The 20,735-nt window shown below is 44.8% G+C and overlaps 2 long non-coding RNA genes across 2 annotated transcripts; both read left to right on the top strand.

Moving 5' to 3' along the window:
* The first annotated feature begins 14,480 nt into the window (after positions 1-14,480).
* Positions 14,481-14,988, top strand: LOC146773089 (uncharacterized). The gene is made up of 3 exons (XR_014972233.1): positions 14,481-14,606; positions 14,693-14,794; positions 14,909-14,988. It is a non-coding gene; the product is annotated as an uncharacterized LOC146773089 (long non-coding RNA).
* A 4,987-nt stretch (positions 14,989-19,975) lies between these two features.
* On the top strand, positions 19,976-20,485 carry LOC146773088 (uncharacterized). Its single transcript, XR_014972106.1, has 3 exons — positions 19,976-20,101; positions 20,188-20,289; positions 20,406-20,485. It is a non-coding gene; the product is annotated as an uncharacterized LOC146773088 (long non-coding RNA).
* Positions 20,486-20,735: the final 250 nt, after the last annotated feature.

Raw genomic sequence — 20,735 nt, 5'->3', positions numbered from 1 at the left:
TCTTCCAGGGGAATCAACAATCCTGGGTCTCTTTATAATCCCCAGTATGTTGGGGGGGGGGGGGGGGGGAGTATGTAAATTTGGCATGCATACCTTGTGTGGAAAATAGACTTAATGAGGCGCAAGTACGAACTACCCCAGAAAGCAATCGGGTTGGAAAAGCCTCAGCAGCTAAGGAGTTAAATAAATCCTATTTTCGTGTATTTTCAGTAATGGAGCACCCACATTCCCTATGAGACCTGTGTTGCATATTTTCAAATGGAGCCAGCTCCCGTGGCTGTGCCTCGTTGATTTCTATATATTTGTACGCTACATCGTACTCGTGTATGTTAAAGATGTGGGTCCATGTCCTTGGAAGCGTGCGCAGCATATTGACGTCATTCATTCATCTCCTGTGCTGGTTTCCAACAGCATGCGCAATCTCATCCAGGCGTTTCCGAAAGCGAATCACCCATGGAACTGCGCTACACACTTAACCAGCCATCTGTGCACCTGCCCACGAGTTCCGCCCAAAGCACACACGATGCAGTAGCAGAATTCACATTGGGCACAGGAAAAGCGTCGGTTAATCCTGGACACATCCCGCTCCTCAGTTGTCGAAGAGGGAACGGAATCTCTAGAGCGTGACCAGTCTTACAAATAGTTGAAATCTCTTTTTCCGCGTGTCTGTCGGTTTGCAAACCCGCACCACACGGGATGTGCTGGAAAGAAGTACTGCATTGCAGCGCCATCTGAGCGAATAGCGAAGCCCCTGAGCACTGCACAGAATGGGGGTGGCCGGAGGAGGGAGTGGGTCTGGGGCCGTAAATGTATTCTCGAGCACTGTTCGTCTTAATTCGGTCTCTTATGTTTCCCCAAATCTCCTAGCGAGTGACATAAAACAAAAAGGCCAAAAACATGGGCCATTTACCTCTACGTTAAAACAATTCGGTTGCACCGCTCAAGTAGAGCGTTTTTAGGCACCCAATGGAGTGACGTGTATCAATGGCTGTCTGTGACAAAACAGGTAGTACGTGATATTACAGGTAGCACGGTCTGTGACATCACAACTTTAAATGCCACAGAAAGCAAACACAACAGCTAAGTGGAAACAGTGAATTTAGCATAATTTGTCAGTGTCATCACACACCTCAAGTGAACTAGTATATTACACTCTGCTCAACAGCAAACATGGTTTATGCCATGATATTTGTTCCTGTGCATTTGTTGCAGAAATAAGCCAATTGACTAAAACCACAATTCAAGGGGTTACATTTGTGCAGGAAGGTAAAATCACATTGAAGAGGCTCTGTGACTATTAGTAGGGTTTTCTCCCTATTGTAATTCATTTGAACATGTATAGTTTGAGGCAGTAAACAGTGTTTTTATGTAGATTTCAAGACATAAGGTACAACCATATAAAAAATGTCGCAAAGACGAAACGCAAAAACAACAGTTCATGGACAGAATGCAGAACAATGTCATACATTCACCCCAGTACAGAGATCTGGGCCTAAATCCATCGTTGTTTTGCTCACCATGCCATTCCAGTTTGAACCCAGCCATATGCAAATCAGTCTTGACCCTGTGCCTCATGGGAACAGTCCAGCCCAAACTGCCAAGCCAGGTCCTCCCTGGACTGGAAAGACGAAACCAGCTGAGCATCTCATAAACAAAGCCGGTAATAAAAATAGTTGGTGTACTACAGGGCAAGCTTGCTGACAGTCACAAGACACAATACAACATGTGGATGTTTTGACCAATCAAATGTGCGAGGGGGCGCTGGGAAAAAGGCAACATGCATCTTATGTCCGATAGGGCGTGAAGCTACTGGGGAATTGCCCCAGCGAGTAGGCAGGTGCTAAACTGGGTGGAGATGATGATCGTCGTGAGGGAGGTCTTTCGCTGGGTCGGGAACTAGGGATAGCTTGAGTGTCCGCCCAGACTGTAAATGATGGCAGGTAGGTGGCAAAGGGGGTCAGATATAGACTGGTCAGGATCCCTGGTGCATCAACTGCCGCCGCCAACTGGCCGTGGACCGCACCATCTTCCCAACGGCTAAATGTGGCTCGAAGGATCCAGTGGCGCTTGAAGTGCGCCTGCGCACAATGATAGTATAGCTCCATGTCTGGTGCGCAAGGGCCACCGCTCCTAAAGGAGAGGGTCAGGGTATCCCAAGAGATCCTTGGCCGTTTGCCAGCCCAAGCCAGAGTGACAAGATGCGTGTGAAGTTTCCGAAGAAAATATGTTGGGAGGGGAATATGGATGTTGATAAATAGATATCACATTTTTGGGAGGATAAGCATCTTGGCAATGGCTGTTCGCCCTGCCTTGGAAAGGGGTAATTTAGTACAAGTCGGTATTCGGCTCTCCAGCCAGGTAATCAAGATGCCATAATTATTCCCCCGCAAGCCATCAATGTTTCTGCTGAGCCGTATTCCCAAATAGCGGACCAGCCCTTCTGCCCACTGAGCAGTTATTCAGAGGTGAGCATGTCTGTCACACAAGTGAGGGAAAAAAGACAGACTGACTAGTTTATATGGATACACAAGGAGATGATGGATGCAGTGCTGAAACGTTTCAGACACTCACCCCCAGTCACAGATCTGGGTTGAATCCATCATCGTTCTTTAGCTCTTGTCTCCACCCCAGTTCAGACCCAGCCATATGCAAATCAGTCTTGAGCCTGTTCCTCCTGGAAACAGTCCAGCCCGAACTGCTAAAACAGGTCTTCCCTGGACCAGAAACAAGAATCCTGGGACTGGTTTCGGAGTAGCTCCCCTCCTCAGCCAGGCTAGCTTGAATCCAGTGGCAAAGTGAGCAAGGGACTCACGTCTAGGCATACCCTGCCAACTTAGGGTGCTGATCACTTATAGTAGCCCTTAATGGGAAAGGCTACAGGGACATATACGCTTGCACTTATATGTCCTCACCTTTAATATAATGCACCCTGCCTTCTGGGCTGATGAGGACTTCCTTAGGGGTGACTGACCTATATTAAAAATAGTGCTTTGACTTTGCCACACATAGTAAGGGCAAGTTCGAGCAGTTTGCACTGCTCCTGCAGTCTGCAGTGACAGAACTGCTGTCCTCAATTTACTTGGGTCACTCAGGGAGGCACAAACAGTGCTTCAGCCCCTGGTGACCCCTTTAACACCCATGCCCTGGGTACCATATGTATCACATACTAGGGACTTATAAGGGGTATAAATCCTTGCCAGTTGGGGTTGCCAATTCACAAGTATAAGTTTCAGAGCCATAACTATCAGAATTGGAGCCAAAACTGTGTGTGTGGGGGAGAGGGGACCATACAAAAAGAGCACTTTCCTACATGACCATCTCCCCCTAGATCAAAGGTAATGAGCAATTATCCTCCCCCTAGGTAGTTTTCATCATTGTACACATAGGGTCAATAAATGAGACACATACTCAAGAAGAAACTCAAGACCAATTTAGAAAAAAATTATATGTTTTAATATTTTAGACGTGCACACAATAAGGAGCTATAGAGGGAAATAAACCCAAGTCGCCCTCCTCTCAAGCAATAAACATATACACAAGACTGGGTCTAAGAAGGTATGAACACCATCAACTGCGGTTCAAATCCCTATATCTTTGGGTATTTTGTACTCCCCTCTTTTCTTAAGTTGGGGTAGTCACCAACAGCCATTCACCTTCCATTTTTAATTTTTATAGTTTTATAAAAACTTAATACAGAGTTGTTACTTATGGCAATCCCCACTAATGACTGTCAGTCATGGGCAGAGAGTGTAAGAACTCGCACGTCACATACACCGGGTGTTTTAAACAATCCTTTGAAAAAAACCTTTGAAAAAAATGTGAAAAGACAAGATGGCACCTCACGTGCGCAACACCAATTGAGCTTGCTGATTGGTACTCACCAGCTCTGCCCACTTTTATCATCATCGGTTGTCATCTTGCCCAAAAAAATAAATAAAGTGTCCACACAATTAAACCCAAAATGTGAAGGTAAATAGTGAAATAATCACATACCAAGGTGCGACTGAAGTGTAAGAATAAAAAATGAACGGGATGCACTTTCAATAGGACCAACTTTATTCCTCCTTATCTGTGCACCCAATTCAAAACTTAAAAAGGTTGCTTAATATGCATACCATTGTATTTATGCCAACATGTTTCATCGCCAAATTATTTGTAGCGATTTCTTCAGGGCAAATACAGTCGCTTGGCACCAGCCGGGGACACCTCTTAGCCTTTCATTCGGGGACTGCCAAAAGTAAAAACACAACACACACATAATTCTCACTTAATAACCAATTCTGCGTCAATGAATAACTTTATATCTCTTGCTTAAATCTATTCATTACCCTTATTGAGCCATTGGTCCGCGTACCAGCTCCTTTTTATTTTTATAGGTCACAACACGAGCTCCATATGTGAGTCCTCGTAGTGGATCGGCATTCAGCTGTACTGCAAATCTGGGGATAGGGAGGAGCCTAGCGCGCAACCGAGATGGCCGCATAGGCTTAAGGCTCTCGAGGGCCTCTGCAACCTCCCACGTCTATCCTGACTAAATCCTGGTAAATTTGACGGGCTTTTGCTGATGCATTCGCGCTGAGGTGCCACCCGTTTTCCGAATTCTGATCGGACGCCGGGAATCCGAATGGTTGCCCTCCGAAGTTTGCGGCCTGCTGGTGCCTAGGTCCCGGTCTCGAGTTGGTGAGGTGCCCGGGTACGAAGTGAACAACAGCGGCATGCAGGGCTTGACCTGCCCCGTACCCCGCACTTTCACTTTCGTTTTCAAGTCTGCTGTTTGAGATCGGCTGAGGGACCCTGGTGTTTCAGAGGAGCGCGGACAACGGAGTGTCTGGCTCGATCTTCGGACTATCCACGGACGTCCTGCCTGCGATCGCAGTGACCGCTTAACTTAGCCAACGGGTCCCTGTCCCTGGCGCTGGCGGGTGCCAACCTTGGTGGCCTCTGGACGATGGCGGCGAGACTCGAAGGGGACAAGTCGAAATCTAAGTCAACCCGGAGGGGATCCTATGCTCAGGCCAACAACATGGACCGTTACGCGCAGCTGAAGGGATCCCCCGCTGGCCTGCATAAATCGCCTGAGCGGTCTAAAGAGCTGGCGGGCCCGGCGTCGGAGTTTACCCTGCAGGACGTTATGGGCGCCATTGAGGAGATGAAGGCTGCTGTGGGTCAGCGATTTGATACCCTGGCACATAAGTTGGACGCGGTTCTGATCGATGTGAATTTGGTCAGGGCAGATCTGTCCAAAACCAACGAGCGGGTCGACTCCTTGTCACAAGCGGCATCGAGCCTAACTGTGGACGTGGCCGCCCTGCAGACGGAGGTCCGTCGGTTGCGGCTTGCCAGTGACCAGACTGAGCGTCGACTTGAGGATTCGGAAAGCAGGGCTAGACGGAACAATGTCCGTATCATCGGAGTGCCGGAAAGATCGGAGGAATCTGCTGCTGATCTTTTTGTGGAGGATCTGGTGATCAACCGTCTTGCACCCAAGGGATTGAGCAAGTTCTTTGCGGTGGAGCGGGCCCACAGGATTCCGGGTGGTGCGCCCAAAGTGGGTGCTCCCCCGCGGCCTATAATCGCTCGACTTTTTAACTTTCGGGATAGAGATGCTATCCTTCAGGCGTCGCGGGTGGCTGGGCCGCTGAAGTTTGAGAACTCCAGTGTTAGCTTTTATCCGGACTTCACGCAAGCGGTCCAGAAACAGCGGCTGGGTTTTTTGGGTGTCAAGCGGCGCCTGAGGGACATGGAGCTGAAATACGCGATGTTATTCCCGGCGAGGTTGCGGGTTGAGTTCCAGGGCCGTTCCCACTTTTTTGACTGACCGGAGGCGGTTGGTGACTGGCTGGATGCCCTACCGCGGGGACAGGATAGAGACGGTCGGGCGGAGGAGAGCGGACGGGCTGTGGTGGAGCAGGACTAGAACTTGGTTCCTGGCGATGGACTAGATTGACTGTTCATTGCACCTTGGCTCAGTTACACTCTAATCCGGCACATCATGCCATTCGAATGTCTGGGGGTTGCGGGGAGCTTTTTGGGGTCCTTTCCTCCTTCTGGGGTTCTTTTGTGGTAACTGTTAGGGCGACAGGCACACTGCAAGTTGGGGGGGCTGTTCGGGCTCGTGCAGGGAGGGGGGAGTTGTGGTTTTGGGTCTGTGGGGGAGGGGGGTTGTTGGGGATGGTTGTTGTTTTTTCGTTTCGCAGGGCAATGTGAAGTTGTTTGCTGATTTCTCCGGGTTGTGCTCTCCGGGATGTGGGATTCATGTGCGGGAGTGGGATGGGGGATAGGGGATTGCGAATCCTTTCGTGGAATGTGAATGGTCTGGGGGACAGGATCAAGCGCGGGGTGGTGTTACAGTTCTTGAAGCGGCTCTCGCCCGACATCGTTTTCCTGCAGGAGACACATTTGGTTGGGAACTCCTTCCAGGCCCTAAATAGGAGGGGCTATCGCCTGGCCGCTCACTCTGGCTTCACTTCTGGCTCTAGGGGAGTGGGCATCTTAGTTAGGACCTCACTCCCACTGGCAGTGGACGAGGTGCTTCACGATGATAGAGGGCGATATGTGGCACTGGTGGGGAGATGGGAGGGTAGAACCATCTCACTGGTGGCTGTGTATGTGCCCCCGGGGTTGCAGACGACTACATTTGCTGACTGGGGGCGTTTGGTTCTGGAGCTTCCTGGGGGGGTTTTGGTGTTGGGTGGAGACTTTAATGCCGTGGTCTCTGGATTGGAGGACCGTCACGCCCCCAGGGATCTCCCTAGGGCTCAGGCCTGGTTGGGGAGTTTTTTGGACACTTTGGGACTGGTAGATTGCTGGAGAATGATGCACCCGGGACAAGCGCAGTATACCTTTCACTCGGGGGCCCATGGGAGTCTCTCGAGACTCGACTATATGCTCATGCCGGCGACCCAAGCGGGGATGATTGGGGAGGTGCGTCACGTAGCCAGAGGTATTTCTGACCATTCCCCTATATGATTGCAACTAAGGGTTGACCCTGGCACAGAGGGAAGAGTGGCACCTATTGGCCCCTGGTATCTTCGTAACCCTAAGATCCGCGCGGAGTTGGTCAAGTCCACTGATCACTACTTCACTGATAATGTGGGGTCGGTGTCGTCGGCCTTCTCCCTATGGGAGGCTTATAAGTGGTGGTCAGGGGGCAGGCCTTGTCTCTTATCTCCCATACTAAGAGGTGCGAGAGAGCTGAGGTGGTTCGCCTGGAGACTGAAATAGCTGAAATGGAGGAGGACTTGGAGCGTGGAGTTACTGATGAGAAATTGCATGTTCTCAGCCTCAAACAGTCAGATTATAGAGCGCTAGTCACGGAAGCTGCTAAAGGGATGTATAGAGAACAGCAAGGGCGTCTGTATGACGTGGGGGATAAGGCCGGGAAGTTGATTGCTTGGTTGGATAAGAAGGAGAGAGCGAGCAGGGTGGTGCCCGTTGTGGAGAGAATGGATGGAGTTCGTGTGACTGACCCTGTTGAGATTGTTGACTGCTTCGCGGATCACTTCCGCGGGGTTTACTCTCCGGTTTCCGTGCGTTCGGAGGAGGATTCTCATCTGTTGCTTCGAGACATCGCACTGCCAACCTTATCGGAGGCGGATGCAACATTGATGGAGGCGAAGTTGTCGTCAGATGAGATTGCTTTGGCCATTCGCTCGATCGCGTCTGGTAAGGCGGGTGGTCCTAATGGTCTTCCCATTGAGCTATATAAGTTACGTCCTGATAAGATAGCGCCGTATCTTCGTGACATGTTTTCGGCGGCACGTGCGGCGGGCTTCCTTCCCCCTGACCAACGCCTCGCCACCATAGTGGTGATACACAAAGATGGGAAGCCGCAAGACCGCTGCGCCTCCTATAGGCCCATTTCGCTGTTGAACGCAAAACCCAAAATTCTGGCCAAGGTGTTGGCTAACCGACTGGTTCGGGTCGCGGGCGACTTGATTCATCAGGATCAGTCCGGTTTTATACCCCATCGGAATACCGCCCTAAATTTGAGGCGGTTACACGGTGTGCTGGCTAGAGCCGAGTTTATACGGGAGCCGGCCATCTTGGCATCTCTAGATGCTACTATGGCGTTCGACACTTTGGAGTGGCCATATATTTGGGCCGTTTTGGCGAAATTTGGATTTGGCCCTGAGTTTATTGGTTGGGTAAAATTGTTATACGCTGACCCACTGGCTCAGGTGGTGGTGAATGGTAGGGTGTCGGCTCCCTTCGCACTGGGGAGGGGTACGCGACAGGGATGTCCGCTATCACCCCTTCTCTTTGCGCTTTCTTTGGAGCCTCTCGCCGCCTGGCTGCGTTGGGAGCCGTCGTTGCGAAGCATTAGATGGACGCCGGAATTCGGAGACCGTGTCTCCCTTTACGCGGACAACATCCTTCTATATCTCACTTCCCCCCGACAGTCACTAATGGTATTGGTGGACGTGTTGACTTCCTTTGGCCGCAACTCCGGCCTGGTTATCAACTGGGCCAAATCGTGCGTCTACGTCCTCTCCGGGGAAGCCCCCCTCCTGCCGCAAGACTGCCCTGTTCAGGTTGCTACCCTGGGGTTCAAATATTTGGGAATCTTTATCTCACTGGATCCCGCGGTCCGCTATGAGCGAAACCTTCTCCCTCCCCTCCAGCGGCTGAAGGCCGACGTCGCAAGATGGCGAAGACTTCCGCTTTCACCGCTTGGACGGGCGGCATTGTTCAAAATGATGTCGCTGCCTCGCTTTTTGTACGCCTTGCAAAATACTCTGGATGTCGTACCGGCCCGCTATTTCCGGGAGGTTGAGGGTCTTCAGCGTCAACTGTTTTGGGACGGGCGACCGCGGATTGCTCTCGCCAAGTTAATGCTTCCTTGGTACGATGGGGGGGTTGCACTCCCTGATATCAAACGATACTATTGGGCGTCTCAGTTGGCGGCTGTGAACCACGGGATATATGGTCCTGCCTTAAACCCGGCGTTCGAGATGGATAAATTCCTGCTTCCAGGTGGGGATTATAATAGGGCGCTGTACTCGGTGACCCCGGACACGCGGCTGACGGGACCCACGCGGGTGGCGGTGCGTGTGTGGCACGCGGCGAATGCTGCGATGGGGTGGAGGGATCGCTTGACTCGGGCGACGCCGCTGTATGCCTCTGGGCGGTTGGGCTGTTTGTGGAGATCGAAAGGCTTTGAGAAATGGGACATGATTGGTATATGTAAGGTGGGTGATCTTTGGGTGAAGGGAGCTTTCAAAACGTTTGAAATGCTTAAAAAGGAATATAAATTGAACGATACAGAGTATTTCCGATATGCTCAAGTCCACCATGCGCTGTGTTCGGTTTTTCCGGACGCTGTTGCCATCCCCGAGTATTCTCCACTGGAGGATAGAGTGTTGGATGGCTATGTGCCCGACAGCACTATTTCTTTGATTTACAAGAAACTCATCAACGATCGCGCGGACTTGCTGCTCCGTCTGAGGGAGGCATGGACAGGCGATGGCTTAGAGCTGGATGATGAGGACTGGGTGTCGGCGGTGGCCTCCCCGAAGGAGGTGGCGATCCCGGCCCGCCTCCGGTTTGTACAGCTGAAGATCCTCCATAGAGTGTATGTCACAGGGCCCGGTTTGCTGCGTATGGGTTATTCGATGGATGGATTGTGTAAGCGTGGATGTGGCCTGCCGGGCACGTTCCTTCATATATTGTGGGAATGTCCGGAGATTGTGCGTTTCTGGAACGGTCTCCATACTGTACTGGAGGGGGTCACGCACGTGGCCCTGTTGCCAGAGGCTAGGAGGTGCTTGTTGAATGTCTGGGAACCGAATGATTGCAATGCGGCACAGACGCAGTGGGTGACCTTGGGGTATATGGTGGCTAAGCGTAACATTGCACAGCTATGGGGCTCCCCGAGGCCGCCCACGGTTGATGTATGGAAGGAGAATATGGACTGGTGTATGTTTAGGGAAAAGACAGTGTATGTGGCGAGAGGTAAGCCAGGGAAATGGAGTAGGGTATGGGGTCCGTGGAATTTATATCGAGGCCGTATCTGCGCCCCGCCTTTGCCATTAGAGGTCGATATTGCTTTGACCCCCTAGCTGCGTATTCTGCGGGAGTGTGTAATGTGTGTTCCATGCTTTGTTTTCCCATTGCCCCCCTTCACCGCTTCTGGACCAGAATCGTTTTGGACACTGTATGTTGTTCCCCGTCCTGGGAAGAGCACAATGCTATCTCGGACTCTCATTGCCTTGAGTGTGTGTTATGTTTAATAAAAAATGAAACCGTTGTCTTAAACCGCTCCTGGCCTATGGCCATGGTCTGTTATAGGTGCTTACGGACTGCCGGGTACTTTGCCGCTGGTTCATTTGAATGTATGGCGTTACACTGCGGGCCCTCGGGCTCTATAGCGGCCGGCCCTGGTGGTTGTAGGCCCTTGTATGTCTTTTATTGTGTGCTAACGGTTTCTAATAAAATAAAAATCCCCCAAAAAAAATCTGGGGATAGGGAAATTTCTCATTAGTCCCTGTAGCTTTCATTCAATCCTCTGTCCAACACCCCGAGTTCTAACTAAGCACCCACCTATTTCTCTCATCATTATACTGTTTAACAATGCTGTTTCACAAGGTTTAAACTGTCTAGTCAGTTAAAACGCCGCCAAAAGTGGACTCATAAACAACACTTACTGACAATTTTAAAGGAAAAAATGTTACACACGTTAAAGTTTAAACCACCCTTCCGTTACAACCACTCCTCCTTACCACCCAAGGCCTCACGGAGCTCTTTATCTCCACCGGTCAGCCATATTCACCCTCTGCCTCTGTTTTTAATCTTACGCGGAAAGACGGCAACGTCACCGCGTCATAACTGTGGGCGCCATCTTAGATTGGGGAGGTTTAACAGAGAAGATCGTTTTTACTCAATTACTCGTTTTACTTGTTTACGTGTGTAACATTTTTTCCTTTAAAATTGTCAGTAAGTGTTGTTTACGAGTCCACTTTTGGCGGCGTTTTAACTGACTAGACGGTTTAAACCTTGTGAAACAGCATTGTTAAACAGTATAATGATGAGAGAAATAGGTGGGTTTCACTTCCCATTATTCAATTTTGTGGGCGATTTCGTGAAACGGTTGGCCCCTTTTCCAAGAAAATATACCGGGTCAGTGTGAATGCCAGGTACGAGTTTTTACACGTAAAAAGAAAGGGACTTAAACAAGCGTGCGCCTAAATGGCAGAGAGTTCTGCGCTTGTTATAGATGAAGTGGTGAGCCCCGATGTAGCTTAGTTAGAACTCGGGGTGTTGGACAGAGGATTGAATGAAAGCTACAGGAACTAATGAGAAATTTCCCTATCCCCAGATTTGCATTACAGCTGAATGCCGATCCACTACGAGGACTCACATATGGAGCTCGTGTTGTGACCTATAAAAATAAAAAGGAGCTGGTACGCGGACCAATGGCTCAATAAGGGTAATGAATAGATTTAAGCAAGAGATATAAAGTTATTCATTGACGCAGAATTGGTTATTAAGTGAGAATTATGTGTGTGTTGTGTTTTTACTTTTGGCAGTCCCCGAATGAAAGGCTAAGAGGTGTCCACGGTTGGTGCCAAGCAACTGTATTTGCCCTGAAGAAATCGCTACAAATAATTTGGCGATGAAACATGTTGGCATAAATACAATGGTATGCATACTAAGCAACCTTTTTAAGTTTTGAATTGGGTGCACAGATAAGGAGGAATAAAGTTGGTCCTATTGAAAGTGCATCCAGTTCATTTTTTATTCTTACACTTCAGTCGCACCTTGGTATGTGATTATTTCACTATTTACCTTCACATTTTGGGTTTAATTGTGTGGACACTTTATTTTTTTTTTGGGCAAGATGACAACCGATGATGATAAAAGTGGGCAGAGCTGGTGAGTACCAATCAGCAAGCTCAATTGGTGTTGCGCACGTGAGGTGCCATCTTGTCTTTTCACATTTTTTTCAAAGGTTTTTTTCAAAGGATTGTTTAAAACACCCAGTGTATGTGACGTGCGAGTTCTTACACTGAGAGGATCATTAGTGGGGATTGCCATAAGTAACAACTCTGTATTAAGTTTTTATAAAACTATAAAAATTAAAAATGGAAGGTGAATGGCTGTTGGTGACTACCCCAACTTAAGAAAAGAGGGGAGTACAAAATACCCAAAGTTATAGGGATTTGAACCGCAGTTGATGGTGTTTATACCTTCTTAGACCCAGTCTTGTGTATATGTTTAATATTTTAGACACCAAGAACTTCGTGATCGGGTAAGTACTTCAGACGTTAACAAATGTTACAGTAGAAACACTAGAGCATGACAGCTGTCAGATTTGAGGCATGAGCCTCGAACACTGTAATGGTATCCAATGGGAGAAACATTCACTGCATAGGGTCACTTGCAAATGACTTACATGACTGATATTCTGGACTTAAGGTAAGTAGGGGCCAAGGTCCCAGAAAGAACCAAGATTTCAGTTTTACCTGTCCTGGGGTGTCCGGGTGCAGAGGCGCTTTCAGCAGTGGTAGCCTCAGACGCTACACTCTGTAGTCAATGAGAAAGTAACTTTAGGAAAGTGGCTGCAAGGGGGGACTGGGAGACCAGTCCGGCAGAACCCAAAGAGGGTCTCCACTGGTTTCAGTGGATTTGGGCTGGGGGCATAGGTGTTTTGTCCGGCGGGTTGTTGAGTTTGAGGCTCCTATAGTTCTCGGTGCACTTGCAGAGGAGGTAGAAGAAACACAGCAAGACCACTTCTGGTGTGGAGCTGGCCTCTAATGAAGTCCCTCGACTTGCAGGTTGGTTTTGGTGGCGGTGGTGTTTGGGCTGAGCATTTACAAATCTTGATGCTTGCAACAGACCTCAGGTACCTCAGTATTGGTGTAGGGCGTCTCCTGGCGTCTCCAAACTTGGTGGGGAGACAGATCTGACCTCCTGGAGCATGTTGACCTCTTCCTGGGTGGTTGCTGCATCAGTGGACCCAGTGGTCAGCAGATTGGTCTACTGAACATCATGGTTTGTGCCTGCAGGCAAGTGACTCCTCCCCTTCAAGGGAGATTCTGTCTGGTTTATGAAGTGCTCGCAGCCTTCCAAGGCTTTTGGAAGATGCAGAGCTACAGGACGAGTCAAGTCTGGGCAAATGTCAGGAGCAGGCAGGGTTTGGCGCTTATGTCCACAGCTACCCCTCTATTCTTGCGTTCTTTGGCTCTTCTTTGTCCTCCTTCTTTTGCAGTCAGTCAAATCTGAGTTCTGGGTGTCAGGGGGCTACCTAAATACTGAATGAGGGGGTGGTAAAAGAAGTGAAGGTTAGTAGGCAAAGGGCTACTTACCCTTGAGGTCACTACCCCCCCTATATGACCACTTCCTGTTGGTAGTGGGCATAATTTTGTCCCAGAGTTCCTGATTCCACCAAAATCAAGATGGTGGACCCCTTAATTTGTGGAGCACAGCAGGCAGCCCACCTTAGGGGTGTGACTAGCCTGGTGGTGCAACACTCCTACCTGCAAAGCTAAGTTCCCACCTGCCCTGTTGTCAGATGGGCCTCAGGGCAGGGGATGGAAACTCCCAGGTCTGGGGGAAGCCAGGGGATTATATCAAAGGGTCAGAGACTTTAAAGTACCTGGCCTTGATATACTAATTCACTAGCCATCGTGCTGGAGGAGGTGTGAATGCACACCCTCCGGAGCAGGTATTGTTCCTGGTCTCAGAGAGCGTGGGTCTCACTTGCAGGGGCTCAGAAACTCGTCTGTGGTATTAGGCTAGTTGATACCACTCAGCTAGCACACTAGATAGAGATAGGTTTTTCAGGGGGCACCTCTAACGTGCCCTCTGGGTGCATGTCATAATCAATCTAGCACTGGCCACAGAATAGATTTAGTAAGACAAGGTGCCTGATACCACATCATATGGCGCGTTTATTTATTTATCCACTCTTTCCATTTATTACGTGTAATCATTTTTTCTTCTAAATAGATAAAAGTCGATTTCTATATTTAATTGTGTGATGCCAAAAAGAATCTCAAAAAATTGTTCGTGACATCCGGGTATTCCCAATTAGCGCAACTATATAAATAGAACATGGCCCGGAAGCATTTACAACACAGAACCCCGGATATCCGTTGTTGCAGGGAGGCCGAAACTATCTATACAGGTATGCCGCATCGAACCAAACTCGGAGGCTATCTCCTAACCTAGGGGTATTCTCAAACCCTTACGTAGAAAATTTTAAATTAAATTAGAGTAAAAGTACAAGTAAATTAGGCTTTGCTTTGTTCCCTATAATAGATGACACCATTTGTCAGTCACATCCCGCGGTCCAGTTTTTAGACTGTTTATATATAATGCTTAACAGTACGAGCCGTTTGGATACCGCGTTTTCTTATCCAATCCTAACCTTTAGGAATTTCGAAAAACGATAGGATAAAATTACGAATGTTACATTAGACTAGACAAATATCCATTCAGAATTGCATAAAGTATTATCATGAACCTTGCTTCTCAAAAAAAGATAGGCTACGATTTTGGATCGTTTTTGTTTGTTTTATAGCTCAAACACGCAACGATGACGAGCATAGACTCACATCAGTGAATTTAAAAAGAGTAAAGTGCCTGCTTTGCCTCTTGAACAGGTGAGGTATTCAACAAACACAATATACACCTGTGTACTTAAAAAAGATTCGTATAGATCCACATAATAAAAATTTCTCTTTTATAGAATCTGCTATACAAAGGATTTGAGAGTGGTAATAGCTTTCCGCCTAAAATTTAAATACGGTGGCGTCAACGGATATCCTGTTAAGTAATCACATCATTATAGGTATAAGTGCTTTAATTAAAAATATCTATTTAAAAAAATGTGAATACAATACAAAATGTTTAATTAGCACAAATTGAGGATATTATATATATACTTTTTTCTTATTGTCTATAGCACCCTACATTAAGACCACAAAGGTATTGAAAAAGGTGTCTCTACATGATTATGTAATTGAATAAACATAATCTGTCGCATTATTAAGGTAAAGAAGCTTTTTAAGAAAAGGTATTTTTGCATCTGTTATCCAGCATATGTTAATTCAGATACTCAGTATATTAAATAGTAGTATCTAAAAGTTCTATAAATTTTGGGGATTAATGTCCGGATCTTGTACCACAATAACCAGTGGTAATGAGTTGTATTAGTATTAGCATTAGTATTAGAATTTGTTAACCATAAGTACCAAATGTCCAAGTGATTTATGAGATGTTTGTTTTTGCATGTACACAGTACATATTAGGTTTCTTGATTTGTATCTGACACATACTTTTTATTTTTTATGCTTAGATTTTATGAATGGTTTTTGTCCTGAGGAAGGTGAAAATATAGAACCAAACACCGAAACGCCGCGTCGACTGTTGTTTTTAAATATGTTTTTAATAACTCATTAGATTGTAACCTATAGTGGGAGGAAGATCAAGTATAGTTCCTACTGAACATGTTATACAATAAATTGATGTTTTAACCGTGATTGCTTTTATAGTATGTTTCTGAAACCGTAGATTGTACTGTGTCATTGCTATCAAGAGTTATTGAATAGTCTCTTTAGACATTGAGTCTCTCTGTCCTCATAGGTTCTACTATTCTTAGGACTCAACAGGCCTAGTAATAAGCCGTTCTGTCCAAGCATAGAAGCTAAATACTGGGAACTTTTGTTTTTTGTGTTTAATGGCAATACCTCGTCCCTATTACACATAAGGGGGTACCTCCCTTTCTTTTCTTTGAACTCTAATTGTACAGCTGGTCAGCTGGGGAGCTTGCAGTTATCTGTGCGATATTTATATCATTAAAACACTAGCCACCCTAATTGATAATGGATGCTTTAAAAACGTATGGCTTTTCAGAAGAACAATTTAATAAAATCATAAATGGTACCTCGAAAAATATCTCTTCAATTACCACAAATAATCCCGATGAAGAGAAGTGGAGGGCTTTATGGAATAATAAGAAAAAAGTCATTAGAACTGAATTACATGCGGATTTTTTAATCGAGTATTGTAAAAAAGGAATAATACCTAGGGGCTTACAAGTAAAAAATGAGCCAGGTATTTTTATTAGGAATCCTAAGTTTATTGAAAACTGGACCTTCATTGCCAACCGCTGCAGTCGGGATTGGATGTTGTTGATTATAGAAACGGCACATGAGATATTGATTATAGAAAAACCAGAGATTGAGGAAATGGAAATGAAATTAAAAGAAAATACTTCTTTGGAAGATGCCAAAAAAAAGCTGGACGAAATCCAAAATGATATATCAGGATATAGGGAATACCTCGTAAACAAAAAATCAAATAAATTCAAAAAAGATGTAACTAAATACAATCTAGAGGTGGTATACCCATATCTCCAAAAAGATCTTTTTGATTGACCAAGGGAAGATACCTATTACCGGAATAACTGGCAACAACCCAGAAGAAATTTTCACAAAAAGAGAGTAACGTTTTTAGATACCTCTTACACCAGTTCAGAGTCAGAAAATGAAAATCCACAAGAAACTAGGGCAGTAGCTGAACCTACTCCGAGTACAAGTAAAGAATCTCTGTCTTTTTTAGAACAGCGACAATTCAACCCTGGGCAATTCCGAGGCAGAGGACGGGGGAGAGGGAACTTCTACCCCCAGAATCCACCACACAAACGCCCTTACATGAAAACCAGGAGTCAAACAATGTGGGATTAGATAAGAAGGCACCAATTATCAATCTCTCCAATAAAACCCTCACCAAAGACGAGATATCTGTCCTAGAGAAGGGATTAGGTTACGCAATCTGTACCCCACCTGATAAGTTTAACCTTGAGCGAGACTTACAAAGCTTTTTTAGAAAAATCCGCCTTAGGGAGTTCTTTAAGAACAAGGAATGCTCCACTGTAGTTAATAACAAATCAGGTCTTAAGCCAAAGTCAAAATGGACCCCATCATTAAATCTTGTTAATAACAAAAATATTGCACTTTTCGAAAAAGTAGTCGAGAAAAATATTGACGATCTCCTAGATAAAAGACTCTTCTGGAATAATAACCTTAGCTTAAAAGAGAAGAAAGCTCTTAATGATTTAGCAAATCGTGAGGACTTAACTATAAAACCAGGAGATAAGGGGGGCAGTATTGTAGTAATGGAAACAGAGGACTACAACAATAGGATGCTTTCCCTCTTAAAGAATACTGCGCATTACCAAAAATCCAGTAAGGAAGAGTGGAATGCTCTAGCGAATAAAGTGACTAGACTACTTGACTTTGCCAAAGAGGATGACATTTTATGTCCCGATGAATATAACTTCCTCAAGAACACGAACCCAAAGGTGCCAGCAATATATGGTTTACCTAAAGTCCACAAAGACCTTTTAAATCCTCCTATGAGGCCTATAGTGTCAAGTATTGATTCTGTGACGGAGCCCCTAAGTAAATATGTAGACAGATTTCTCCAACCATTAGTGGTGAGCCAGACAGCATACATCAAAGACACCACTGCAATGATCAAGAAAGTGGAAAATTTAGCCTACAACATAGATAGTCAATGGCTTGTGACACTGGATATAGAAGCCTTGTATACGAACATACCTCAAAATGACACCATAAGGATGTTAGAGGGCCTCTTATCTAATGATACCGATGAACTTTCCTCACATGCTTCCTTTCTGGTAGAATGTGTTCAAATCATCTTAAAAGACAATATCTTCCTCTTTAGGGATGACTACTATAGGCAAATCAAAGGGACCAGCATGGGAGCCACATGTGCACCGAGCCTGGCCTGCCTGTATGTGGCAGCCTTCGAAGATAAACATATCTTCAATACCGCAGCCCCCTTCTATGAAAATATCACATGCTGGTCCCGTTATATAGATGATGTCTTTTTCTTGTGGAAGGGCACAAGAGAACACCTTATAGACTTTATAGACTGGCTGAACCTTGGGGACAATAATTTAAAATTTACCTCAAATATCAGTAAAGAAAGCTGTGATTTCTTGGACATCAAAATTAAACATAAGGCTGGTTCATTATCTGTGGAACTTTATACGAAACCCACGGATCGCAATACCATGTTGCATTACCAAAGTAATCATCCGAGTTGCCAAAAGGACAACATACCATTCGGACAATACCTTAGGATCAGGCGCAATTGCACAGACATGAAAGATTTTAATCGACATGCTGATATTTTGACAAACAAACTACAAGATAGAGGGTACCCAAAGAAGCTTATCAGACAAGCGTATAAAAGAGCCAAATATTATGATAGGGAATCTCTTTTTAAACCTAAGGTGAAAGGGGAAACAAAACAAACCCCTCCATTGATTTTTGTAACCAATTTTAGTAATATAAGCAATAAAGTTAAAAACATTATAAATAGGAACTGGCAACTCCTGAATGACAACAAGGATGAAAAACTACCCAGACCCATGTTTAGCTTTAGACGTAATCGTACTATCCGAAACAGATTGGTACATACCTACCGAGAAGAGACAAGTTACAAGCAAAGGAGCATCAATAATGCACCTCTGCCTGTGGGTAATTTTGCCTGCAGCACATGCAAAAACTGTGACAGTATCAATAAGGGCAGTGTTATAGAACATAACAACAAGATACACAATGTAAAGAGCTTCATCAACTGTAAATCTAAAAACCTGATCTATTTGATTGTCTGTCCCTGCAGTAAAGGTTACATAGGGGAAACATCACGAGAAATTAGGACCAGAATAACTGAGCATAAGTCAGCCATTAGGACAGGTAAAAAAAACGGCTCCCCTAGTGGAACACTGGATTACCCACAACCATAAAATAGACGATCTCAAATGGTGTGGTGTGGAGATCATCCAGCGAAGTACACGTGGTGGTGACCTTGAATGCAAAAGGAAAAAGCGCGAGCAATTTTATATGTCGTTCTTTGATACGTATAAAAATGGTCTGAATAACAAAGAGGAATGGGAGCGACTAATATAAGATAGACAATATTACATAATCTCTAGTCTTAGTAGAGTCTCTGTAGATTGAATCAATACATAAGTTCTATATGAGAAGATATGCTATTATTAATGGTTATATCTATACATAGCCCTTTAAATTTAATCACATACCATACTTTCTGACTAATATTGTTCCATGCGACAATATGATTAACATCCTGTTTAACTAGAATGCTGACAAATATAGTTTCATGCGATAATATGATAACGCCTTTAGCCCAAAAATTTTATTTTTTTTTTAAACAAGTTGGATACGATAATATTACGGTATTTATGCTGTTTGATAAAACTAGGATAAAAAATAATAACAACTGAACACGCTAAGATTAAATATCTATGTGCAACGTTTGACACTACAAGATGGCCGCCGCAAATACACAATATTATAGAATCGCGAAGGCACATCATATGGCGCGTTTATTTATTTATCCACTCTTTCCATTTATTACGTGTAATCATTTTTTCTTCTAAATAGATAAAAGTCGATTTCTATATTTAATTGTGTGATGCCAAAAAGAATCTCAAAAAATTGTTCGTGACATCCGGGTATTCCCAATTAGCGCAACTATATAAATAGAACATGGCCCGGAAGCATTTACAACACAGAACCCCGGATATCCGTTGTTGCAGGGAGGCCGAAACTATCTATACAGGTATGCCGCATCGAACCAAACTCGGAGGCTATCTCCTAACCTAGGGGTATTCTCAAACCCTTACGTAGAAAATTTTAAATTAAATTAGAGTAAAAGTACAAGTAAATTAGGCTTTGCTTTGTTCCCTATAATAGATGACACCATTTGTCAGTCACATCCCGCGGTCGGGTTTTTAGACTGTTTATATATAATGCTTAACAGTACGAGCCGTTTGGATACCGCGTTTTCTTATCCAATCCTAACCTTTAGGAATTTCGAAAAACGATAGGATAAAATTACGAATGTTACATTAGACTAGACAAATATCCATTCAGAATTGCATAAAGTATTATCATGAACCTTGCTTCTCAAAAAAAGATAGGCTACGATTTTGGATCGTTTTTGTTTGTTTTATAGCTCAAACACGCAACGATGACGAGCATAGACTCACATCAGTGAATTTAAAAAGAGTAAAGTGCCTGCTTTGCCTCTTGAACAGGTGAGGTATTCAACAAACACAATATACACCTGTGTACTTAAAAAAGATTCGTATAGATCCACATAATAAAAATTTCTCTTTTATAGAATCTGCTATACAAAGGATTTGAGAGTGGTAATAGCTTTCCGCCTAAAATTTAAATACGGTGGCGTCAACGGATATCCTGTTAAGTAATCACATCATTATAGGTATAAGTGCTTTAATTAAAAATATCTTTATTTAAAAAAATGTGAATACAATACAAAATGTTTAATTAGCACAAATTGAGGATATTATATATATACTTTTTTCTTATTGTCTATAGCACCCTACATTAAGACCACAAAGGTATTGAAAAAGGTGTCTCTACATGATTATGTAATTGAATAAACATAATCTGTCGCATTATTAAGGTAAAGAAGCTTTTTAAGAAAAGGTATTTTTGCATCTGTTATCCAGCATATGTTAATTCAGATACTCAGTATATTAAATAGTAGTATCTAAAAGTTCTATAAATTTTGGGGATTAATGTCCGGATCTTGTACCACAATAACCAGTGGTAATGAGTTGTATTAGTATTAGCATTAGTATTAGAATTTGTTAACCATAAGTACCAAATGTCCAAGTGATTTATGAGATGTTTGTTTTTGCATGT

Source organism: Triturus cristatus, chromosome 12, assembly GCF_964204655.1.
Source record: "Triturus cristatus chromosome 12, aTriCri1.1, whole genome shotgun sequence".
NCBI classification, from domain to species: domain Eukaryota; kingdom Metazoa; phylum Chordata; class Amphibia; order Caudata; family Salamandridae; genus Triturus; species Triturus cristatus.
This window is presented reverse-complemented; position numbering and strand designations above follow the sequence as displayed.